We start from the raw sequence: 27,200 nt of genomic DNA on the forward strand, positions 1-27,200 counted from the left end.
ATAAAGGAAGGAAAGAGAGAAGGAAAGAGGAGGTGGGATGAGAACAAGGTAATCATAAAAGGGCAAGTGGAAGGAGGTTTTGAGGAGCAGTGATTTGAGGTATAGCCAAGATATCTATATTAAGATAAGGTTAAAGACCCGAAAGGGTCCTTGAGAGATCTCTATGCAACTCAAGGACCCAAGGCAGAGAAGTGCCCCCAGAGAGTACAAGTCCATTGGAATTGTTGACTGGAGCTACACGTCATGTGTGTAAGCTTGGTTCATCCTGGGCTGTCTCTGGGTCCGGAGATTGGCATAAAGTACCTCTATTGACCTTTGGACAGCGTGTGGCCCTGTGTGTGGAGCTATGCCAACCCCTTCCGTAAGGTGCAACACAGCAGTAACAAATCACTGCACACTTCATGAATTTTGGCGTATGGATCTGGAATGTGAATTGTGTTAGTTACTTTTCTCATCGCTGAGACAAAACACCTGACACCCAAAGTTAGAGGGGAAAGCGTTTATTTGGCTTAAGTTCATAGGGGGTTCAGTCCATAATTGGCTGGCTCCAAGGCAGAGTGGTACATGGCAGAGAGGCCTCTCAGAGGAGAACAGTTCATGGTGCCCACATGGTAGCCAAAGCCACAAGAGTTTAACAGTGTCTTTCTGCCCCTTTTATCTTATCCAGACAGCTGGGATTAGGTCTGTGCCAAACCAATCAGTGTACTGGTTTAGTAATCACACACCCTTAATCCCAGCACCAAACACTCTAGATTCAGCCATCACGTGAGACTTTGGGGGGACATCTAGATCCAAACCATAACATGAGTGAAAATAAGTTCCATGCATCTGGAATCCTTTGAAATTAGGAAGGCTGAGTAAGGTCATGCTTTCCAGGTAACTAAAAGCAACTATGAGTCCAGTTATCCATAACAAATTTAAAAGCAAACCAAACAAATGTTGTTTAATAGTTTGAAAATTAAACTATATGAAAAGAATGAGAAAAAATAAGTTTTAAGACTTTGAGGTAAAATAAATATCATAAAAATGGATTTTCTTTAAAATTTAATGCCCAGTATCATAGATGTGTTAGAAAAATACTACTAATTTCAAGAAAATACAGTAAACTCCAGAAGGAAGAATCAAATCAAATGTACCAAACTGAGGAAGAATTCACAAAATCAAGACACGTCATTTTGTGCATAGACCAACAATTCTAGAATATTTCATCCATTAAATACTGTAGCTCTTAACCAGAGAGTACAAATGTCATATTTCTTTTAATCTCTTTAAACTAATATAGTTCAGACATATCTCAAGGAACAGAAAATCTTCACACCCAATAAAATTGATAAAAAGATTTTAGAAAACACTGTGTACTTTCCTTTTGCCCTTTAAAAATATATACCCTAATAGCAGATATACCTTTGCAACTGATTCTGGTGGTTGGGAATATATAGAGTCTGCCCCCCAAAAAATGTACACACACTTCAGGAAAAGAAAAATAGTATGATTTTTTTCAACAGATGGTGTTACCCTCCTATGGGGAACCCTAGAGGATGTCGTATACCACACAAAACCCACTACACTACTGGTCCTTAGAGAAGAAATTGAAGATGCATGTGCAGTAATCTCAAGGACGAAGGTTACCCAAGCAGCATTTGCCATACTAATAAATGTCTGGAAGCCAATGGCCACCACTTTGAGCACCTCTTGTAATTGTAGAGGCCAAAGGTAAATTGTATTAATTTTATGATGTCTCAATAAATTTCATATTAAAATATTTATGCAAGTTTTCTTTTCCTGAAGTGTGTATACATTTCTGGCAGAGTATATACATATATATGTGTGTGTGTATATATATGTGTGTGTGTGTACATATGTGTGTGTATGTGTGTGTATATGTGTATAAATTTTTATATATATATATACACCCAATAAGCAAAAATTTCATGAAAACATTTCTTCAATTGAAATTAGCCAGTTCAGAGCTATGCAGAGTAAGAACTGAGGCCCTTACTGAAAGGATGCTTGTAACAATATTTTATATGAGGTTTAACTAAGACAGAAACCTGCATAAGTACTTCTACTTAAGGATATAAGAAAAAATATGATTTCAATAGTGGCAGAACCTTACTAAATTATTCTGAACATTTTTGCTCATCAACTTATACCTCCACATGGTTTTTTTGGAGAGGCCAAAACACTGGGTCATTTCTGTCTTTGCTAATCAGAATGTTAATAAAGAAGAATTTAGCTGATTGGGTTATTTGGAAGTTATAGTAAAAGTGAACGTGACAAATGAAATGAAATAGTTTGATGAACAATGGCACTGTGGAAATAGCCATTAGGGTTGTGATACTGAAATTTAAAATCGAATCGGTTAAATTCTGCAAACACTTTTTAGCTTTATATGTAAGGCTGTAGAATTTGGGGAGATATGAAGATGAACAAGACAAATTTCTTTCTCTTAAAATCTTCATGACCTGGAGGTGAAGCCAGGGATATAAACTCCATAGGAAGGTGTAATCATAATCTTACATACGCTCAACCCTCGTAAGAAATTTTCTTTTGTCTGGGGAATGAGAGTAGGTCTTCAAAGGGGGTAGCATTTGTAGAAGTCCCTCAATGGAAAGAGATTGGAAACAGAGCAAAAAGAAGAGTGGGTGTGTTGTGGAATGACGGGAAATCATGTGAGATTGACACAGAGACGCAGGCTGAGAAAAAGCTGACCAGAGCGTTGAGGATTAATTGTGTGGGACTATCGAACCCTAAGCTGAGGACAGGAGCTTTGTTCTGAAGGCAACAAGAGGACATCATGGGCTTTTGACAGAAAAGATGTGATTATATCTGTATTTCCGACCAAGTATTCAAGCAGCCACATATAAGGTGGATGGCAGCCAGGAGTGGCTGCCACAGGAGGCCAGGAGATTGTTATGGGATTCTAGGTAAGGGTATGAGAGCAATGGGGACAGCAAGTGGGACATCACCAGAGAAAAATGAGATGAGGCGCTGGGTACAGTCAGATGGCAAACTACAAGCAACAGTCAGAGAGCCAGTTGGCCACCAAGATTAGAAGAAAAGATGGAAATGATGAAGCCTGAAGTAACTGTCTTGACCTATTGTCCAGAAGTAACTTTAGACTACACAAAAGTTGCAAAAACTAGTATAAAAGATTCCCTATAGCTCCTCATCCAGGTCCCCCAAATGTCACATTTTACCACATTCGCAATATCATCCTCTCTGTAGCTCTCTTTCTTCTCCATTTCACAATTACTTTTTCTGAACAATGTTCTTGACTAAATTCTAAAGATGACTGAAATTCTGAGCCTTGAGTTTTTGAGAAACTTGCTCCAAAAGTAATCAAGGGCACAAATATACAGGAAGAAAAGGAGGTTGGATGAAGGACTGTATAGTGCAAAGAGGTAGGAAAGAGAATCAAAATGCCCCACATCTCCTTTTCTCGTATACACCTCACCGGTGCATGGCACCTTCCTAATGAGTATAAAGGGCGGTCCTAAAGGACCAGTCAGAGAAATGACTTAGTTGGAGGATACCCATCTCTCTAGCTAGCTCAGTCAAATGCATTCTGGTAAGCAGATACCACAACTGGTCAACCCAGACATGAAACCAGATGTTAACCTAAATATTAGACCTCTCTCAAGCTCTGAATCATTCATTCATTCCTTCATTCAACAGATATTTATTAAGGGCTTAATATGTCAAGCAGTGTTCTACATACTGGAAATTTAGCAGTAAACAAAACAATCCCTTGCTTTCATGAGATTTACATGATAGTGGGGCGAAAAATAAAATAAATATGTATGATGATACTAGAGGTGTGAAGAATAGTTTATCTGAGTAAAAGGTAAAGAATGATGGACCAACTTAGGGGGTTCCTTAGATTTAGATTAGGAAGTCAGAAAAGGCTTCTCTGATAAAGTGATATTTGAACACAGACCCATTGAAATGAGGGGAGGAGTCCTGGGGATATCAGCACTGTACAAGGAAAGCATTTCCAGCAGGAGCAACAGAGAGAACAAAGTCCTGAAATGTGAGCATGTTTAGTGGGTCCACCCTACCTCCAGGAGACTCTGGCTCCACTGGGAATATGCCTAAAACATTACCAAAACTGTGAAATGAAGAATTACAGCTAGCAGTCAACAGAGGAGATTAAATGGAATAAAGAAAATACTGAGAGAGTCTTAAAGTAAATAGAACAAGAGAAAAAGAATAACAAATAACAAATTACACAAATAGAAAACCAATAGCAAAAGGATAAGCTCAAATATAACCATGTTGATAATTATAATCTTAAATATAAATGGTCTAAACACCCAAATAAAAGATAGAGATTTTTTTAATTCTTTTATTGGTACATTTTAGGTATACAATACATTTACCTTTATCATTGGGTGCTCGTACCTGTACATGACGTATCTTAGTTCTTATCTTTTCCCCATTACCTGTGTGCCCTTCACCCCCTCCACCCATCCCTATTTACATAGATTTTGTTTCTATTTTTTTTCTTTTCTCATAATTTTTCCTTTCCCTTCTTCCCTTTCCCCTTCCCCTCCCACCACCCCTACACCTTTGGACCTTTTATTTCAAATTATCAATTAAGATAGAGATTATTGTATAAAATGTCTGTAAGAAATACATTATAAAGACACAAGTAGCCTGCAAACTCTTATAAAAAGAAAGTGCCATGCTTCATATCCACTCAGGGATGCCTCCTAGCATTTGCTGGTGGTGCAGCTCGGTGATAGAATGTATGCTTGGTAGGCACAAGGCTCTGGATTAAATCCCAAGAACCAAGAAATAAAGAAAAAAAGGAAAGGAGGGAGAGGGGAAGGGAGGGCGGGTCTTAGTTACTTATTCATTGCTTCGACAAAATACCCAATACCAATAAGTTAAAGAAAGAGAGGTTTATTTTGGTTCACCATTTGTAAAGGTTTCAGTCCATAGTCAGCTGCGTCTAAGGCAGGGTGGCATGGCAGAGGAGAAACAGTCCATGGTAAGTCAGGCAGAAAGCAAAGAGGGATCAAGGGAGGCAAAGGGCTATATACAGTTCCTGGCCACACCCACAGTGACCCACCTCTTCCCACCAGGCTTCACCTTCCTACATCACTCCCAGCTCTAAACTCATCAGTGGACTGATCCGGTGTCACACACCCATGATCCAGTCACCTCCCAAAAGCCCCACCTATGAGTGTATGAGGCTTCAGGGGGACATCTAGATATGAGCCATAGCAGAGAGGTAGAGAGGAGAAAATTAATATCAGACAAATAGGTTCCACAGAAAAGACTATTTTGAGGGATAAAGATCATTTTGTAAGGATAAGGAAGCAGTTCGATGAGGGAACATAAAAATAATAAGTGTTTAGGTCCCTAATAACATAGCATCAAATACAGGAAGCAAAAACCTGATAGAATCACAAGAAGGAATACAAAAATTCATGGTATGAGTTGATATTTTCATACTCCTCTCTCATAAGAACATAGTAGACTTGAAAAAATTGACTTTATTAATATTTATAGAATCTTCTATGGCAAAATAACAGAATATATTCTTCCTAAATGCATTCAGAGCATGTACTAAAGAGGGATGGATATATGTAGTACTTGTATCACTCTAGGCAAGAACATCCAATGATCAACACAGAGCCCATTCCCACTCTGGCTCACAGGGAATCACTTGTCTTCTGATATCTACTTTTCTCTTTAGTTTCAAAGGAAAAATCAAATGCATTCATAAAGTTCCTCTGCTATTAAGAAAAATCCATAGTCCAGACCAAGACTACAGATAGTCCAGCCATCCTATTCTTCTGGTCCACATGGTTATTTCTTCAACAAAACAAGGCTTACTCTGTTTCTCCACTCTAAGATAATCATCTACCCTGAAATTGTGAACTGCAAGCCAAAATTCGAGTCTTACGCACATTGTTGTGTTTGGGGAAATCTCATCACTAACCACTTGGAGTTCCGATAGACATCATCAATTTGCTATGCTAAAATAAAAATCACATTTCCACCATCAAAATACTGAAAATATCATCTAGATGTAGAGTTTCCAGATGTAGCAAGTAACAATATAGAACAGACTTGAACTTCACATAAAAATAAACATTTCAGTGTAAGGATATCTCAAATTTTGCATGGAGTGTATGCATCTTAGATCAGGAACTCCCACCCTGGGCCACAGCCCTTCACAGATGTGAGGCCTGTTAGGGCCTGCACTGCGCAGCAGGAAGTGAGCAAGGAAGCTTCATCTGCATTCACAGCCTCTCCCCATCTCTCTCCTCACTCTCCCAGCTCCACCTTCAGTCAGATCAGTCGTTGCCTGTGATTCCTACTGTGAACTGCACATGCGAGAAATCTAGCTTGGGCTCCTTAGCTTCTTATAAAAACTGAATCTGGAAACCAACTTCCCCATCCTCGTCTGTGGAAAAATTGTCTTCCACCAAACTGGGCCCTGAGACCACTGTTTTAGATTAATGGGGAGGAGGAGGTAAACTGGTAAATTCTTGTAGTGAAAAATAAGAAGCTCATAGTAACTCTATGAGGTGGAGAAGTGAAAAACGATGGGATTTAAAACAAACCAAAGGGACAGAGAGCAGTGATAAGAAGCACAGACTCAGGAACCTGTATTTAGCCCTGAAATAGTCATTTTTCCCAGGAAATGGCCCTTGACTGTCAGCATGACCCATAGCCAATCAGAGGGCAGCTCTTGAAGCATAAGCTACAGTGTTGTATTTGTCTTGATCTTTCTTGTGCTTCTACATGCTGTAATTAAAATAATTTTGTTATTGCTATTTTTGCAGCTGTATATTGCTCTGACTTTCCAAATGAATGCTTTAGTCTATAATCACACACCGAGGCTCTTCAGCAAAGGATACGAACTTTATTCATAAAACCATTCCCTCCAGTAGCCATTCTATGTGGACTAGATTAGGGGAGGGAGGAAAAGGGAGAGGGATAAAAGAGGCGGGAGGGAGAGAGGAAATATGAATACAATTGCATTTGCCACTAATGAACTTGTAGTTACAGGAAGCAAGGAAAATGGATATGCTTTAAGAATTCCTCGGGGCTAAGGCACTAGTTATTTTTACATCCTCAACCTTTAATTTGGGATCCATCTTATAAGAAGAATAAAATCATACAGTCTTAGAATAGTAGTTGGCTCCTATAGAATCGAACTCAGCAACCAACTTACTGAAGATGAAGACATCAAAATACCATTCTGCTCCATGTCTCAGACAAGTCTGTTCCTACAACTCCCAGGCCAAAGAGAATTGGATTCTAACTTGGGAGAAGGAACAAGAAAAACTGTTAGAGGAATGAGATTGTACATCTTCTTTGCCAGATTATTTTAGTCTTTCCTGCCAAAACAAATAGGGAGTTCTTTCTCATACGTCTCCCCAATCCCTCCCATTATAGCTCAGGTTGACATCCTGTGAGATCTATTAATATATTCCATGCAGACAAAGGCCAGCTAGTTACTATCTTCTGGACAAGCCTCTTTCAGGCACTGAAAAATCCTAACCAAATAAGTCCATCGCCCCTCTTCTAGATATAATAATTTCAGATATTGTAACCTTTGTTAATAAGTCCTATTTTTAAGCCTTTGTTCACTTTTAATCATTAGTTACACCATCGCATAAAGATCAGTACATAAATCCTTTGAAAAGTGGAAAATTCAACCAATTCATTCCAACAAATGAAATGCTAATGTTGTTGCTATGTAGCAACGCTGGGTTCATTAGATGCCTTTGCCCAGTGTTCCACCTGCGGAGGCCCCACTTTTATCCCACCAGCCTCAGAACATTGTATAGGGTGGAATGTGTCATAACCCATTTATTTTGACTAAATACCAAATCACATCTCTGTTTTCAGTAAGACAGAATGAAGCTTGTCACACATGGCCCAGTAGCTCTCAGCAGGGATATAGTCTTCACGATTTTTTTTAACATTTTCCTATGAAAGACATTTTCATTTTGTGTAATTGTTTAATGATTCTACAGCAATCTAATGATACAAAACACAAATAGCGGTTAGCACAATTTCTAAACAATCACAAATATTATTCTCAGCCAAATGGGCTAAATTTTCATTCTGTGACGCACATTAATGAAATCATTTCTTATGAGCTTTGACAGATCTGGGCAAACTTGTAAAATAGAGCAAGTAAGTTTGTCCCTTTAGCCTTCTTACTCTGTGTTCTTTCCTTGCCTCCAACCCGCAGCAGGACCTCAAAGCACTGCTGCCCCTTCTGGTGTCAGGTCTTCCCCAGATGCATGATACACCTTCACCCACCACCACTCCAGGACTCATGCAGTGCTCTCTGGAAGCAGAGATCCAAATATTGGCCAAACTCTACCTGTCCTGCAATCTAGTCACTTAAGACTCTGCTCTGCAGGAGGTTGAATAGTTCAGTAAATTCACCTGTTCTTGTGACTAATAGATGCTTTAGGAGAAAATGCTGTATCTTAAATAAGAATTTTAATTGGAGGATCTTTGATCATTAATAGAGACAGTTCAGGCTTTTTTGGATCCATCTCATGAATCCCCAAAATCAGGCACATTTGCATTTGTCCATAGCTCCATCACACACTGCAGATACAGCCACTTTCCAGATCAGCCTTACATACAGTCGGGTAAGTTTTCTCTTCATTTTGCTGGATGTACCATATTGTTGATTCATTAACATTGAACTCATGGCCAATAGCACCATAACTCCTGTCTGAGCGAAGCTTATTAACACAGGAAAGGCACAGCCCCCCTGTTTTCTACTTAGGAACACTGGACAGCACTTCACACCCTGTGTAAAGAAAGACCACTCTAAGCAGCAAAAGCAGTCAAAACGGGCACCGCAACTCGAAAAACTTGGTACTAGATTGTGAAAAGGACACTTGTTACAGTCTGAATGATGAATTAAGAAGGCAGAGTTTCACCTTATTCAACCTCAGGTGAAAACATACACATTGCACAACTCACATCTTTCCCTGCTCCGAACATAACTTCGAATGACCGAAGAATTTCAAAAGCGTTGATTTGGGGTTATAAATAAACGTTAGTGAGTAGGCAAATTTGCAAACATGGGATCTGAAAACAGTGAGGGTTGACTGCTTTATTCTCATTTTATGGATGAAGGAGCAGAAATAGGAAAAATATTTTGTTTCAGGTAACATAGCTGGAAACAAAAGCAGAAGTCAATTGCCAAGCCTTTCTGGATCCAAATCCTAGACATCAGCTCTTATGCTGTAATGCTTTCCTCAAGACTTTCACCACCATCAACACCATTCGATTACATGACATCTCTGCTTGATCTCGGTGAACAGCAAAAACAAGCATTGGGTACCCCCAAGCTTGATGTATTTCAGAACATTGACCACCTCACTTACAGATTTATTCTAGGCCCTTCCTTTGTTCTCAGTGAGACTAAGGAAACCCGTATTCTATTCAGTTTAAATTCCTGGGCATGGGTTCAGAAGTGGCAACATAATAGATCATGGAATCACAGACTTGGCTTTTAAAACAGCTCCTCTCTATTGTCTATACTCTCAGGATCCTCTGCAAACCAGGAATTGCAATGCTGATTTCATAGGATTATCCTGAGGGATAAATCAGATGGCACACATAAGGAGGACTCTCATTAGGAATAAGTACTTGAAAGCTAACATGTACTACTCTTCAAAATCTGTTCTTTCAAGGCCTTCTAGAAACTATTCTACAAAGGGAACTTTCTTCATTTGGTTTCTGTATATGGGCTCTTAAGAATCAAATGCAAAAACAAACAGCTGTCACTTTTGCTATCACTGTGATCATAACAGCCGCATTACCCTGTGAAAGTCTAGAGCTCAGCTTCAACTATGCCCCGCTCTGTCAGGACAGTATATATATGTGATCCATATATAGTAGCTCAAGGATGGAGATTCCAATATTCCACAGTCAAAGACAGCTGAAAACAAACTCAGTCCCTCTTAGCATTGAAGTTAAGTCTGCCATGAACAGTTGCTTCTAAACTTCAACCACTTTAAAAAGCATTTGTGTTTTGATTTTCAATTCTAGTTCAGAAATCACTCCATCTGGTCTGGCCAATCAGGATGCACAAGAAGCACTGAATTTAGTTTATTTTATATATATATATATATATATATATATGTAACCAGAGGATGTGTTAATGTAAAAATGAACCAAGGTTTGAAATAATGCAGGAAAAAAGATGGAACAATTTTATGAACACTTCTCAAAACCCAGAAGGTTTGGGTGAGATGTAGACTGAAGCATTTTCAAAAGAAAGGTCATGATTCCTTCTCAAGATGAGGCTGAAAAATTGTTACCTTTCGGTAGGCAAAGTTAAAAATAGAACAGTGACACTATTTTGAAGTATGAGAGAATAGACAAGGAGAGATACCTTTATCACTTGCTTTGCCCTCATCTTCCTTGTAAGGTAAAGAACATGAGGAATAAGACCTGGATTTGAATCCATACTCCTTTATTAGTTGTGTCCAAGTTATGTCTTCCCATCTAGCCCAAAGTTTTAGCTGTAAAAATACTGAGAATAAAATTCACATCATAGCCTTGTAGAAGGATAAAAATCAGAAAATGCACATGCCACAGGAGAGATTTCAAATAAATCTTAAGTTTTTATTTTGAAAATGAAGAACTGTTGGTTATTAAATATGTATTTGAAATGAGTTCTTCAGACAGTTTTAATCACTTATCCGAATTTCACTGACCCTCTTCTGTGTGCTGTCCTAAACCTGTGAGTCAGAAATGCTGGCTTTTGTGTTTGTGCTTGGAAGGAGCAGTTGGTGAAGAGGGAACATGATAATATGAATGGATATTGTTTCAGAGATGCATAAATCTTTGTCTTTTCTATGCTATGAACTTGACATGTTAGCAAGGACTCTATTCCTACAATTATCACAAAAGGAAAGCAAAGCTATTTCTTTCATAAAACCATCCAGTGATACTCAAACCAGAAGTGATCACTTTATATTCTAAGTCCCTATTGTACCTCCCACTTATTCATTTAACAAAAATTTACGTAGTCACTATTTTCATTTGATAAACATTTATCAGACTCCTTTTACAGGTGAAGCATAAAATAGACACAGAAAAGAAGCCAGATATCTAAGTTTACTTCTTGATCTCCAGGAATGTTTCCCATACATATCACGTTGAGTAGGGATATTAAGATGTAAACATAAATAAATGCTTGAATTCCATAAAAGTGGTACTTAGTGCCACGAAGATACAAATGGGAGTAAGAGCACTTCTCAGCATTATTGAAGATGACTTCTTGAAAGATGATCCTTAAAGAATGGATGAGATTTCAATAAATAGACAAAGTGAAAGACAGAAAATGCAAGATCCATGGTTTCAACAGACTCTGTAGTACCACCGTGTATAGTTTGCTATCGATTTCTGTTCACAACGCATCTTTCCATCCAGCATCTAACCTCCTGGACAGCCACAAGGACTGTGCATTATTCTTCCCTACTGCTCCCACATCACGTAACTTTATGTACACATGTCTAGTGGTTGATTTTAAAATCCAGATTGGATAATCAGTGACCTCAGTACTTCGCAAGTTGTTCAGTTCCTCCCCTGTACCCTGAAATGCATTCTTCCCTATGTGCATTTTAGGCAAGATGAGCCCAATTGAAAGAAACTCATACTTAGTGATGAAAATATACACTGCTCTTACAGACCTAGGGAAAGAAACCCTACAATACCCTCAAAATGGAGTGCCTTTATAGGGGTTATGCCACTGTCCCCAAACCACAAAAAGCTCGGTCACTCGTCATGACATGTCTGCAGGTCGGTACAGAAAATGAGCATATTATAGACAGGATATGTGTCTCTCTCCAACTTCTGTGTTCTTTTAGCTTCCTCCTTCTGTTGAGTTTGACAAGATGCTTCCAGGGGATCTTATCCATCTCTATGCAGGAGCTGAGTCCCTGGCCTTGTGCAGAAGCAGCACTGCCCACCTTCTTTGTTAGAATTTGTTTGATGGGTCAGAATCGAACCCTGCTTCAGGGCTGCCTCATTTCTAAGGCAATATCAAGTCACGAAATTACCACGCACTGAATTAGCAAATGCTCTTGGGGGTTTTTTTTGGGCATGAATGCACTTTTTATGTTGTTAGAAAAGGTTATTACTGTGGTTTTTGGAAGGAAAATATAAATGGTTGGAGAAATAGGTCTGGTATCATTTTTTTTTAATGTATGTGTTTGAAACCCCCAGCAGTTATCTCAGTGCAGAAAGCATGGTTCTGAATTTCAATGCATTTGGAACCAGCGCCCCAGCTTGCTACGTATCAGAAGCCTTAAGGTCATGTCAACCAATCCACATACTTGAGTTAGTATTGAAAAATACCTTTCATTTCTTGGGATGCTCTAGGATTGTTTTTATTATTGTTTCACTTTCACATTTCCCATTCATTCTGATTGAGAAAGATAGAGTTAGCTAATTCCTAAACCTTGGGAAAAACTTTAATCATAGAGTACAAATGACCCTATTATTATTTTAATGGCATATTCTGGTTTTAAACAAAGATAATGATACTATTGTAAAAGTAGAGACCAAGTTTCAAAGTCAGCATGGGTCAGTAGACAGGTTGCGTGGGGAACACTCATAAGTCTGAATCAATATCACCATTAGTTTTGGTTCTATGACTATACCATCACAATTCTTGGCTTAACGTGTGAGAGGTAATGTTGGAAAGATATTGGTACACATTGCTAATAAATCTAGAATTTCCCCTACTAAAATAATAAGTAAATAACAGCATATAGCCTTCCTTTTAAGTACTAGAACTTATTTTTTATTAACAAAGTTTTCCATTTTTTTTATTAGTCCATGTCTACAGTACATAATGTTTGCATTCCTTGTGTAGAGTTGGTCCATGTATAAAACACATCTCTTTTCATTCCCTTTTTTCCCTCTCCCTCCACCTCTTGACCCCCTTCACATTTAAGAAAGATCTATCTCCCTACTTCCTATTATCTTTTATTTTGCACTTTATAATTTTGCTTTCTCATATAAGAGAAACCATGCATTATTTAAGCTTGTGTGCCTGATTTATTTCACTTAGCATTATGGTCTCAAGGAGCATCCGTTTTCTTACAAATGACCCAAATTTATCTTTCTTTACGAGAGAATGCACAACATTGCCGGCCATTAGAGAAACTCAAATTAAAACAACACTGAGATTCCATCTTTCCCCAGAAATAATGGTCATCATCAAGAAACTAAAGAATTACAAATGCTGGCCAGGCTGTACAATAAAAGGAACCCTTCTACATTGCCGATGGGAATGTAAACTAATATAATGACCATGGAAATCAGTATGGAGATCCTTCAAAAACCTAAAAGTAAAAATTTCATTCCACTCAGCTATTCTCCTTTCCAAAAGAGTTAAAGACATCATACTACAGTGATCATGAATACCCATGTTTATAGCAGCACAACTCATAGTAGCTAAATCTTGGAAGTGGCCTACATATCCAACAACAGATGAATGGATAAAGAAAATATGGTATTTAGTACTAGAATTTTAAATGCATTACCAGTACCAATTAAATAAAACACTCACTATCTGTCAGAATAGGAAAAAAACTCAGAGTTTGCCGGCTATAACTGTTACTTTCTCAAGTCTCATGTGTAATTGGTGTTAGAAGCATTCTCAGAACACATGCTTTGTAAGTTACCTGAATTCCTATCTACACTCCTTACCTCGTCCCTGAGCTTCTGTAGTGACAGAAACTTAATGTGTTGATTTATAGAGCTGCATCCTTTTCTATATTGTCAGGTTCTGGCAAGGGGCAGAATAATGTCCTTCCCATGCTCCCCACCCAAAGATGTCAACATCTCAGTGCTCAGAACCTATAAAGATGCCATGTTACATGGTAATAGAAATTAAGGTGCCGGTAGAAGTCAGGTTGCTAATCAATTGACCTTGATCTGGGGAGATTATCCCGAATTACCCACTGGGGCCCACTGTAACCACAGGGTTCCTCATAAGTGAAGGAGGGAGGCAGAAGAGTTAGATTTAAAGTGAAGTTGTGGGGAAACAACTCAACCAGCTATTGCTGGCTTTGAAGAAGGAAAGGAGCCGTGAGCCAAGGATGTGGCCACTTCCAAAAGCTGAAAGAGGCGAGAAAAATGGTTTCTCCTCACAGGAAGTCCCCACAAAGGAATGCAGTCATCCTGACACCTAAGCTCTACAAAAAGGTGATATTTCCAGTTTTGCTTTGGCTCTTTGGTGCCTCCTGTATTTCTACACAAATTTTAGGATTTTAAAAAAATTTTGTGAAAAATCCAATTGGAATTTTGATTGGATAGTATTCAGTCTTTAGAAGGCTTTGGGTAGTGCAGGCATCAGCAGTAAGTTTGTGGTGGTTTATTTTAGCAGCAATAGGAAACTAATGCACTGCCCATGTGTGCATTTAACTCACTTTGCTCTTTGGCATACGGGCAGTCAGATATACTAAATAACTTCCCTTCTATCAGGCACAGCTAATTTTTTTGTATAAATTATCAGATAATAAATATTTTGTGTTTTGGGTGCCATTCCAGTTTCAACCAGTGAAAACCGGTCACAGATTTAGAGGCCCTGCAGATCAGCCTCCAGTTCTACTGTGGTTATATATGTCCTTCAGCGTGGAGAGGGAGGAGGTCAGCAGTAGGACCATCTACAGAGAGCAGCACCACATCCAGTCCTAGTGGAGAAAATACACAGGGACAGCTGAGGACAGAATCTGCCTCTGTATCGAATACATTCAAAAAACCAACTTTCCCCTCATTTGAGTCCCTAATTATCATTAGTTTCCAAATTGGCTCTCCTGTCTATGCTGCCTTTCCATCTAGAAGAACTGCATCATATAAATGCCACTTTTAACAGTACTAAATTCCCATTAAACCTTGATTTCAACAACAATTTTACAAGCTGTTAAATTATGTCCAATAGTTGTGGAACGACTCTGTTTCCCATTGCCAAATATTTGGAGAAGGTAAACTCAACATCCAAACATACAGTGGAGTAAAAGAACTGGGTAAAAAGGTTTTCATAATTAATATGTACAATGATATTCACATTAATATGTTCTGAAGGTGTCTAGACCTCTGCTTCTTCCACACACATTGGCATAACTTCAGTTTTAAAAACTTTTGACATTTCATCTACTTAGCAAGAAAATCTTAATTTTCCTACTGAAATCTTGGTAGTCATTAGTACTCTGCATGACTCTTTATAGTTCTCTTCCTCCTGAGTAGGTGGCAGGCTACGTGCTCCTTATGAGTTGAGATTTTCTTAAAAAAATCTGTCTTACTTTAGCCAGTGAAGGGTGAGTGGACCCAATGTGTATCGATTCTGATCAAAATCCTATAATGTGATGCATTCCTGACCTATTCCCTCCCCACTGCCATAAGAATCTGGGTACCCTATTAGCTGGGGCCCTTTAGCCTGAGCTTCAGAGTGGGAATGACAGGAAGCAGACCCTACCGATCTGCAATGAACTAAGAATGTGACTGAGAACCCCATCTGCACTCAGCTTCCCTCTTTGGAAAGTGATTTCCATAACTCTTAGAATCTCCAAAACTCTTAGAATCACAAAAACATACCTGTCCAGCCCCACAGTCCAAACCCCTTTCATAGCAGTGTATATAGCAAAACCCATGTTGGTTCTTAAACTAGTTGAGATTGCTGGGGATGTTACTGTAGCACAGCCACGCATGCCCCTTCTGACTGATGGAAGACAACTTTAACTCATCACCATTGACATCTCTCACAACTGTCATTTGATAATAAAGAGGACATGGTGTGTTCTAATGAAGGAAGTTTTGTAGTCACCTCTACCTCATTGAAATCAAAAGGGCTCTTATTGCTCTTGTGATCTTCTCAAGCTACTTAGATATGTTGAGCTTTATTTTCCACCAAACAGGCTAGTATTACACATCTACTGTGGATATGTGTTTATTTACTGCTATAAAAAATAAATAAGATAATGTCAAGTACTAGCTCAGGGTATATAGTAAATATCAGTATCTATCCTTTGACCCACACTCCGATCCCTTCTGATAATGAAGTACTAATTGATCAGAGAAGCACACAGACAAAATCAGGTCCACTTCCTGTTTCTATAAATAAAGTTTTATTGGAACACTGCCATACTCACTCACTTGTACACAGACTATGGTTTCCTGTTGTACACAGACTATGGTTTCCTGGACACTACAAATGCGGAGCCTGTATGGCCCACACTGCCTAAAATATTTGCTCTCTGAATCTTTACAGACAAAGTTCCTTGGACTAGATTCAGTCATACTCTGGACAACTCAGTTTCTCATATGAATCTAACCCTAAGCTTCTTTGCCTTTGACCAGTCACACTGTATTGTTCTACCTTCAGAAAACTGCTAGTGGGAAACTTGAGATCAAATGATTACTCCTAGATGTGGCATCGCTCAGGATTTTATAGTAAACAGTGACACCTACCACAGAACAGCCAAAAGATTGCTCTAACTTCTTGAATATCATAAAGAAGCAGTTGTGTATTCAGTTAATAATTCATTCAACAAACATTTGCTTAAATGCCACTTATACACCAGTGAGCTAAGCTAGGCACTGGAGATTTGAAGATAAAAAAGGTGCAGTCTTCAATTCCAGAGGCTCAGAGGCTGACAGAGTGGGAAATGTGTAAATTAGTACAATGAAATACAACACAACAGCAAGCAAACAGTCAATAACTATAAGCCATAGAAATAAGACATAGACACACATAAGCCAACTACAGCAAGAGGATGAGATAAAGTGACAGCTGAGTAGAACATGTCAGATTCCATGAAATAACCCCATCCAGACTGAGAACCTCTGCAAACGGGGCACACAGAAGCAAAAACTAGCTGGAACTTCAACAAGTCTTCGAGGGAGATGGAGAATGCACTTTCCCTTACCCCTGTGGTAGGCCTCAGAGAGCGCATTGGTCTGAATCGTCTTCATTCCCCAGCTCTCATTTCTGGAGAATGTTTTTTTCATCCTTGAAGTTCTCTCCCCAGTAACACCACAACTTCTTTATGGATAGATTTGACTTGGTTCTTGCCTCTAAAACCCTAGACTTGCCCAGAGCCATTTCTACTGTTCCTTTTGGCTCAGAAAACTTCACTCCAAGATTTGGACAGTCTCTGAGGCAATTCATTCAACAATCTGTACCAGCAAGTATCTTTGGAGCACCTATGCTGTTTCAAATACTGCTTTAGAGTCTTGGGAAAACACAATGAACAAAATAAAATTCTCTAGCTTTGTGGAGTATGCATCATGAAATGAAGACTTTAATGTAATATTAATATTACTATAATATTATCATATTAAAGAGTTATGATTTATTAAGACTAAGCATAATTTTAAAGTAATATTAACATCAGCAAGGAAATAGAAACAACCTGTGTCTATCAACTGATGGATGGAAAAAGAAATTGTGGTACCTATACATGATGCAATACTATACCTCATAAAAGAGAACGTGATCCTGTCATTTGTAACAACATAGTCGAACATAAAAATTATTATTTTAAGTGAACCCTAACACAGACCCTAAACCAGGCACGGAAAGACAGGTACCATCTGACTTCACTCCTCTGTGGAATCCAATAAGCTATTAATCTCCTAGCAGTTGAAAGTAAAATGGAGGGCTGGGGATTTAGCTCAGTGGTTCCGGTGCCTGCCTCGCAAGCGCGAGGTCCCGAGTTCGATCCCTGGTACCAAAAAAACACAAGCAAAACAAGACAGTAAAATGGAGACTACTGAAGTTGAGGGAGAGGAGAGGAGAGGGAAGGGTGGAGAAAGGTTGACAAATTGGTGCCAACTCATAATTAGACAGGAGCAGAACCATTTTGCATGCTACTTCACAGTAGGATGACAAGAGATGACAATAATCCATTGTGCTGTCTAAAGATAACCATAACACATTATACATTTCAAACATCGAAAGGAAAAATTTTGAAAGTTTTCGTCATGATGAAAGGATAAAGGTTTGAGGCAATAGATATGTTCGACCTGATTGGAACATTACACAACCTATTTCTGTATCAAACCATCACGTGGGACCCCATCGTGTGTAGGTTTGGATGTATCTATTAACAATAAATTCAAAGATTTAATGAAAAATAATAAGCATAATAAATAAGTAAATTATATAGGATATTGGAATTTGATAGGTGCTATGGGGTAAAGTGGCACAGGTTCAAAAGGATTTAGGATGTGGACTGGAGGAGCTGCTTACTTTTTTTTTTTCTGTACTGAAGATTGAACTCAGGGCCTTTGCACTAAGCTACATCCTCAACCCATCCTTCTTTCTCCTTCCTTCCTTCCTTCCTTCCATCTTCCTTTCCTTTCCTTTCTTCCTTCTTTCTTTCCTCACTCTCTTCCTTCTTGCTTTTTTCTCTCCTTCCTTCCTTCCTTCTTTACTCTCCAAGACAGGATCTTGCTACATTGCTTGCGTGGGTCTCAAACTTGGTGATCCTCCTACCTAAGCCTCCTAGAGCACCAGGATTTCAGGCTTGCACCAATATGCCTTCTTTGCTTGGAATTTTAAATAAACTTGTCAAGCTAGAGTTCTCCAAAAAGGTGGTATTTGAACAAAGACTTGAAAGGGATGAGGAAGCTGACCAAGTGGATGTTTGGGGGAGAGCATTGCAGGAAGAGGAAAGAGCAAGTGCAAAGACCAGGAGGCTGGAGATCAAGTGTTCAAGGAATGAGGGAAGGCCAAGGCAGTGGAGTGGAGTCAGCAGCATGGAGGAGAACAGGAGATGCATTCAGAAAGGCAATGCAGAGACCTAGAAGGGATTAGGCTTCTACTCTGAGTGGAATGGGGGACTCCTGAAGGGTGTGAGCAGGGAGGGATGTAATTTGTCAGATTCCCAAGAGGCTGCTTTATGATTATGTTGCGATCCCAGCATGGTAGGAAGGCTGGAGGGAGAAGGACCAATGAGGGGGATTCCGATGGGAGAGAAGGTGGGAGATGCATCTAAACTCTGGGTGTATTTTGAAGGTAGAGCTTGTACTAGTGAAAGTGTGAGACAAACATGAGATTCAGGTGATGTCATGGCTTTGTCTTAAACAGGAAGGATGGAGAGAAGATCAGCTTGACAGGGTTGACTGTGGGCCAGATGTTGGTGAGACAGTTCAGCCTCCTGCTTTTGCTCCTTGGCCACATACCTGGTCACTGCTACCTAGGGCCAGGTGTGGTGACCACCACACAGCAGGTTGAAAACAGATGGACATGGGCCAAGGATTTAGCTCAGTGGTTCTTCCACCTGCCTCACAAGGGCAAGGACCCGAGTTCGATCTTTGGTACAAAAAAAAAAGAAAATAAATGGACAATAATGGACAAGTGGGAGAGTGAACAATTCCAGACAACCTCAAAGCAGGCAACCAGGGGTCTTGCTGCTTTCTGGGGTTCTAACCACACAGAGAGCAAAATTTCTCTCTGCTTTCAGATTCCCAAGAACTGTCAGAATTCCTTTCATCCCATTTCATCCCCATCTAGGATTTTCAAGTCTGGCCTAGGACAAAGAAGCAATGGTCTGATTCCCAGAGGCAAATCGCTCAGCTCTTCTGCTTCCTCTCCAACTGGCCTTTCCTAATCCCCCATTCAGACAATCGGTGTCTGTTTTCAGGAAACAGAAAAGCTGTCTAATTGTGGATTCTTCAAAATCAAGAGATTTTTATGCTTGGTTTTTCATCTGTGAAACTCTAAAAATTAAAGATCATATTCTTGTTCTCTAAGTTCATACCAAATGATCCAAATGGTAGCAAGGTATATTTCAAAATTATTTGAAATTATAGTTGTCATATTGCTGACAAAAGGGAGGATGCAAGAGGTACAAGGGAACACCGGGGATATAAAACACACCAGTTAAAACCAGAACCTCTTATGCAGCTACTTTTTGATCATTTTGAATAGCCTAGAATAGGCTATGCCTACACAATCTTTTCATGATTGGTATCTGCCTGCTCGTTGATCCAGAGTAAATTAGTCTGTTGATATTTAAGTAAAACAGATTCTGCCTATGAAATTATACAAAATGTAACAACGTTCACACTGGTCCTACTGTGCAAGCTAATAATTAGACATCGTCTGTGTCATTTTCTGAACTTTCAGAGCGAACATTAAACAGTCAGGCATTTGTTAATGATAGAACATTTCCAGGGGAGAATGGCCAGCAGGAGAATTGAGGGGACTGGATCCACAGTACACAGTGCTGACAAGGAAATGTGAAAAGGGCTTTTGGGGGAAAACCCAGGAGGTGGAATCTTCCACAACAGGGACAGGACATCCTTTACCTTCCAGTTCTGCCAGTGCTTCTATCCTATCTAATTCATTTTTATAATTCGGTCTCCATCTTCATTTGGAAACATGTTAACTCTCTATTAGCTCATAAAAGAACAATAGATTCTGTAACTCATGAACAAAAGTTCTATAACTCTTGAAAATCTCCGAATTTGTAAAGACCATCCTAATGTTTCCTTTTCCTTTATGCAGTGGAGTTTCATACAACTGAAAGAGTATGTGTAAATTATTCAAATCTCACCTGATGATCAGTTTCTGTCCTGTAAGAAACACTTACTGGATCAGTTTCACAAATTTGGCTTTTTAAAATTTTCAAAAAGAACACATGGCCAGCTTGTTTATATCATAGATTCTGGTCATCATTGAATTTAACATTTATCCCAAAGGTCTATTTTCTGGCAAAGAATGAATTCTTTTCAGTCTATCACACTTACTTCATTGGCTCCTAAAGCAGTCTTCTTCAATTCAGGCATCATTTTGTGGCAGAGTAAGTATTTTCATATATATACAAGGTCACAAATTAAGTCTCGTCTCACACCCAAATGTACACACTTTAATCTTTAGCTACACACTGGCTTCTGGCTACATTATTCTCTGAGATCATCTCCTTACCAGCACTTAGTATTCAAATTAACCTCAGCAAAATTGCAAATGATTTCATGTCATGAACTTCCATGTCACCTGCAGAGACAACCACAAATGTTAAATTCGTGAAGACAAAGACTCTTCTCTAGTTTCCCTAGAAAATAGAACCATTCATGTGAAGTGAGCTTACACGAAATTATATTAAGAGAGAATAAATTTGAATAGCTCTTCGTTTCATAACAAATATTCAAGATAATCTTATAGGTATATAAATCATAAAGAGATGTGTTTCTCTTAAGAGATTCTTTCTCTTAAGAGTATAGAGTCTGGCCTGGAATTTAATCATTCAATAAACATTTGTTTAGCAATTGTTGTATGCCAAGTACTTCCGTAAGTATTAGACATACAATAGTGAATGAGATAGGTCATGTTCCTACTCTACTGCAGGAAGGCACACAACAAACAGACCAATAAAATAGTAGGTTGCGGTAAGTTTTGTGAGATACTTGTAAGAGGATATTATAATTAAGAATGACCTGGGAGTGTGTTAGCTGTGTGCTTGTCATATAAGGGCCTCATTTTGGGGGGTATATTTCTTCCACAACTAATTTGCTCAGAATTTTCATCAGGAAATATTGAGTTTTGTCAACTTTTTCTCTCCATCTGTTGAGATGATCATATAATTTTTGTTCTCAGTATGTTGCTCTGAGGTATCACATTCATTGATTTGTTGAACCATCCTTGCATCCCAGGGGTAAATCCTGCTCGGTCTTGACATATGATCCACTTAATGTGCTGTTCAACTTAACTTGCTAGCATTGTGCTGAGGCTTTTTACATCTATGTTTATCAAGGTATTGGCCTCCAGCTTTCTTTGCTTAGAGCATCTTTATCTGGCTTTGGTATGAAGAGAATGCTAGCTTCATAAAATGAATTCAGAAATATCCCTTCCTCTCTATCTCTTTGGAAGTGTTTGAGATGATTGGTGTTAAATCTTTTTTTAATGTTTCTTATTTATTTTATTAGTATATGTTTACAGTACATGCTTTTTACATTCAGCTTAGGGAGTGGCTACATGTGCTTCTTTTATTTCCCTTCCTGTCCCCAACCACCTCCCCTCCCTCTGTCTCTTGGTCACATTTCCCCATTTTCATTGCTATGGTTTTTTTTAGTTCATGGTTGCAATGTATAATGATTATATTCACTGTGGGTAGTTGCCAAATGTACCTGATGCATCTTACATCTTTTTACATAAAGGCTTATTAGAATGTATCCATGAAGAGCATTTGGTTCTGGCCTTTTCTTCACTGGGAAGTTTTAGCTCAATCTCCTTATTTTCAATCTCCTCATTTATTATGAGTCTGCTCATGTTTTCTAGTTCATGATTGAATTTTGATAAGTTTTATGCCTCCAGAACATCATCCATTTCTTCTAAGTTTTCCAAGTCATCTAAATTGTTATATAATTTTTCATACTGGTCTCATTTCTTAGGTATTAATTGTAATTAATGTCTTCTTCTTCATTCCTAATTTTATTTAAGTTCTCTCTTCTGTCTCTCTCTCTCTCTCTACATAAATTTATTGGTTTTGTTAATCTTTGCAAAAAAAACTTTAATTCTGTTGATCCATTATCTTAGTTACTTTTCTTGTTGCTGAGACAAAATACCCAACACTCAAAGTTAAGGGAGGAGAAGTTTATTTGGTTCACAGTTTGTAGAGGTTTCAGTCCATAGTTGGCTGGCTCCAAGGCAGGTTGGCATGGCAGAGGGGCATTGCAGAGGAGAAACAGTCCAAGGCAACCAAGCAGACATGTTATGGCTTGTGTCTAGATGTGCCCCCAAAGCCTCATGTGGCCACAGGGCTTTTTCAGAGGTGGCTGAATCTAGAGTATGTGATTACTAAATCAGTCCACTGATTTGTTTGGCACCACCCTATTCTCCATAGCCTAAATAGAGTATAAAAGGGGCAGAGAAAAGGCTTCCAAGGCCCCTTGTTACTATGCTACCCTCTTCCATGTGCCACTCTGCCTTGGAGCAAGCTAACTATGGACTGAAACCTCTGCAAACTGTGAGCCAAATAAACCTTTCTTCTTTTAACTTTGGGTGTCGAGTATTTTGTCATGGCAAGAAGAAAAGTAACTAAGACAAAGCAAAAACACATTAGCCCTCTTTCCATCCCTTATATTTTATGCAAAGTAGCCACCTTAGGACAGGTGTAGCACTCACACCCTTAATCCTAGCCAAAACTATGCCAAACCAATCAGTGGACTGATTTAGTAATCACCTACCTTTACTGCCAGCACCATACACTATGGATTAGTTAACTCTGAAAAGCACCCCCTATGACTGCATGAGGCTTTAGGGGGACATCTAGACATAAGCCATAACATCTTTCTCATCTCTATTTCTCTTTTTTCTGCTCTTATCTTTACTATTTCTTTCCTTTTGCTGACTTTGGGCTTAGTCTGTTCTTCATTTTCTAGTTTGTTAATGTGTAAAGATGGATGTCCACACTATCCAAAGAAATCTACAGATTTAATTCTAGCCTGTCAAAATTCCAATTGCTTTTTTCTAAGTAATGAAAAAAAATCATAAAATTTGAATAATCTGTGGAAGACACCAAATAGCCAAAGCCATATTGAGAAAGAACAAATCTAGAGGCAGCACACTCCCTTATTTGAAACTATATAACAGAGTTACAATAATCAAAACAGCATGATACTGGCAAGAGACCAATGGAACAGAATAGAAAGACCTGAAATAAATCCACACATCTATGATCAACTAATCTGTGATGAGGGCACCATGAATACACAATGGCAAAAGGCAAAGTCTCTTTGATTAACAGTGTTGGGACAACTGGATATCTACATGCAGAAGAAGGAAATTAGCTCTGTATCTCATACCACAAAAAAACTAATTAAAAATGCACTGAAGACTGAAACTATAAAATCAATAGACAAAAACATGACCCTGTGACTTTATTCTGGGTGATGTTTTTGGATGTGACACCAAAACCACAGGCAACAAAAGAAAAATAGAAAATGGGGTACATCAAACTAAAAAGCTTCTGCACAGTATGGAAAATGATCAACAGGATGAAGAGAGAACTGACAGAGTGAAAGTATTTGCAAGCCATACATCTGAAAGGGTTAGTATCCAAAATATATAAGCATCTCAAACTCAATAGCAAGAAAACAAATGGACAAAGACTTAAATAAACATTTCTCAAAAGATGTACAAGTGGCCAACAGGTATATGAAAAACACATTTAATATCACTAATCATCAGAAAAATGGTCTATAGCCTCATTTTACTTCTCTGCTTTTCATTATACTATCTACAAATGGCTCTGTTTTGTGAAACCTGGTTTTTAATGATGGAATAATACTCCCTTGTTTCATTAATTATTTAACCATTTTTCAACTGTTGGACATTTATGTTATTTCCAATTTTACATTATTTTAAATAATGCTAAAATGACTAACATTAACATCACACATAAATATTTAACTATAGCTCTGATTATTCTGTGATATTCATACATTTCTAGGAAGCTGGCTAGCATAGTACTTTAAAGAAAAGTCCAGATTCTAGACACTGTACCCTAAATTAAGAATTGATCTCTACTATGAATAGCACCTGTGTGTCCTTAGGCAATGACTTCAACTTTCTGAGCCTCAAAAACATATAAAGAAGAAAGGACACTTCTATGTGTGCATAGTTATGAACACAAGCCTACAATTATGTGATATAATTAAAATAGTAAAAAAATAATACCATTGTTCACATACTATATGAGTTCTTGTTTTAAATACCAGGACACCTGTTCCTGGTGTAGTTGAAACATGAATAAGCACATAGTCTCAGAGTTTCACACATTTTTTTCAATGTGACTATTACTTATGTGTTCAAATAGATGAGGAAAGGCAAGAATGAAGTGATATATTTCACTGAATGCTGTTAAATGAGCGATTTTTCTAATTAATACACTACATCCTAGCAGTGAATGACTTGCAATGTTTTGTCTTTTTGGTTACAGAATCAATGCCAAGGATGTGAGAAAAAGACTATTTAACCCCCGAAACTCTGGTTAAAGAGGGAGGTAGATGTTCGCTTATGACTTTCCTGATCTTTTCGTGATCTGAATCAAGAAGTACTTCTTATAGCTTTGAGTCATATGTCTAATTAATCATTTTCTTGGTCCTACTTGACAAAGTAAAATATAAATCAAATCGTATTTGTAAATTCCAACAAGCTTCCTGACTCCATGCCATCTCAATAAAATAGTTTAAATGTCACCCACCTATTAAAATGTTTCCCTTGTGCCAAGATAGTTATATTATCAAATTTAAATTGCATTAGAAAGGAAAGAGTATTTTAAAAATATAAATAGTTAATATCATGCTCTTATAAATAATGGGGTATATGACAAGTAAGCTCACAAGGAAATTTTAATCTGTATATGTTAACAACTTCAAAATAAAAATTAATAGACTGTGATAATTATGAAAGGATAGTGTAGGTGGCATGTCTAATCCAGAAAAAAAATGTTCAGAAGAATAATCACCCACAAAAATCCTTTGCTTTGCCAAGATACAAAAATCAAAACAGCAAAGTGAACATTGGCCCTGAGTTTTGCCCAAACATTTAACACAACCGCACAAAATTAAAGAGAACTTTTTCTTCAAAATCATCAAATCCTTTTCAGGAAATGGAAGAGTCTATGTAACCAGTTTATGGTTAGCTAGGAATCCTTTATTCTGCTGTGAGTTACGGGTGAGATCCCCATAGTGCAGATCAGCAGAGAGGTTTGGTTGCCAACCTTTGTCCCTGGTCCATCCATGGTGGCTACTAAGTGTGACCTACATGACTAGCCACACCTTTAATTGGTTATTCATTGGGATGCTGTAGTCATTGTGTAAACTTGTACCTGCCCCACTCTGGAGGAGAGCAGGTGTTTACAACATATGTGTTCTGTGAATGGATGCATGAATAAATGAGTTGGTTCGTGTGTCTCTATCTTCCCTTGTGTGTCAGTCCAGGGAGAAGAAATCTCCTATTTCCTGGCTCTTAAAAGTTGCTAACTCAGATTCCTACTTTCTGAGACTGCCTCCTGAATTTGCCCTAGTAGCTGCTCCATTTCATGAAAGGCTCCCAATCTGCTTGTGAATGGGAGTCACAAAGGGGATCAGAATGAGACTGATCATTATTTGGTGAGGTATTCCTGTAGCACACCGTCTTTGTAGTGCTTGATTCCACATCACAATAGTATATTAACATATGTGTGTGTGATGGAACACACATAATCTAACAACTCAAGAATTTAATAAGCACCTAAGTCTCTTTGGAATCCAAAGGAAAGTTCCACACTCGCAGGGGGTCCTATGGGTTTAGGAATTACTGAACTCCACCTCTTCACCAGGTGAGCAATTTTCTCTGGAGCAGGCACTACCTCATCCACTCTTCTTGATTTGTGGCTTTGGAGACCCTGGAGGCATCAACTGCATGGTTGTTTAAGTCAGGAAGATTGAATGGGTCAAATGGTTGAGAAGTCCCTAGAGCTACACAAAGCAAAGAGGGAAATCCTGAGCTTTTTTTTTTTTTAATCAAGTAACTACCATTTTAGTGGCAACATATTAGCTTCACATTCTTCACAATATTCAAATTTCTTGTGTTGAACAAGCAGGATAATTAATGTGAATCCAAACACAACAAAAAACATCATATAATCTCAGACATTTCCTTTCTACCATTCTCTTGTGTCATACAGACTCATTCATTCTGTTTTGATACCTTTTTTAATGTACCTACATTAGTAAAACACTGCTTAGTTGCTGCATAAATACCACTGCTTTCATTTTTATTTTTTAACTTTATCAGTAAGTAAAGAAATTGCAATAGCTTATTGGGTTTAAGGAAGAACCTGTTAGATATGCTGTACAAGAGGGCATGTAGCAGGCCAGTGACAAAGGCAGTAAAAGAATTTGCCAATAATCAAGAAATATAGGAAAAAGAAGAGTTCACTCAGATCAGAATACTCTGCCAGGAGGCACAGAAGAGGACTTTCCAAGAAAGGAAGAACTGTGCAGTCAGAGTGAGAGACTGGAGTTTTTATAAGGGATTGAAAATGCAGGAAAAGGTCCCACCAAATCTAGATATCTCAGTAATGTTTCTTCCTGGATGCCTGCTTTCTGCTGTGCCTGTAGGAACACCTTTACTGTTTCTCATGTTGTACACTAAAGTTGCAAACTGTCAAGACCTCTCCTTCAGGGCTCAC

General features: G+C 38.4%; 1 long non-coding RNA gene across 5 annotated transcripts in view; it reads left to right on the forward strand.

Moving 5' to 3' along the window:
* The window catches only part of LOC110344879 (uncharacterized), a 465,109-nt gene that overhangs the window by 392,274 nt on the left and 45,635 nt on the right, over positions 1–27,200 (forward strand). For 4 of the 5 annotated variants that reach the window (XR_015449603.1, XR_015449604.1, XR_002387799.2 and 1 more), the window contains one exon: positions 1,506–1,762. The exons of the other annotated variant lie outside the window; for it this stretch is intronic. This is a non-coding gene — a long non-coding RNA (uncharacterized LOC110344879). Of the gene's footprint in view, positions 1–1,505; positions 1,763–27,200 lie in introns of those variants that run through there. 5 annotated transcript variants of the gene reach the window in all.

This window comes from Heterocephalus glaber, unplaced genomic scaffold, assembly GCF_053883595.1.
Source record: "Heterocephalus glaber isolate CG9 unplaced genomic scaffold, H.glaber_assembly_v1.0 deba00000768, whole genome shotgun sequence".
NCBI classification, from domain to species: Eukaryota; Metazoa; Chordata; class Mammalia; order Rodentia; family Bathyergidae; genus Heterocephalus; species Heterocephalus glaber.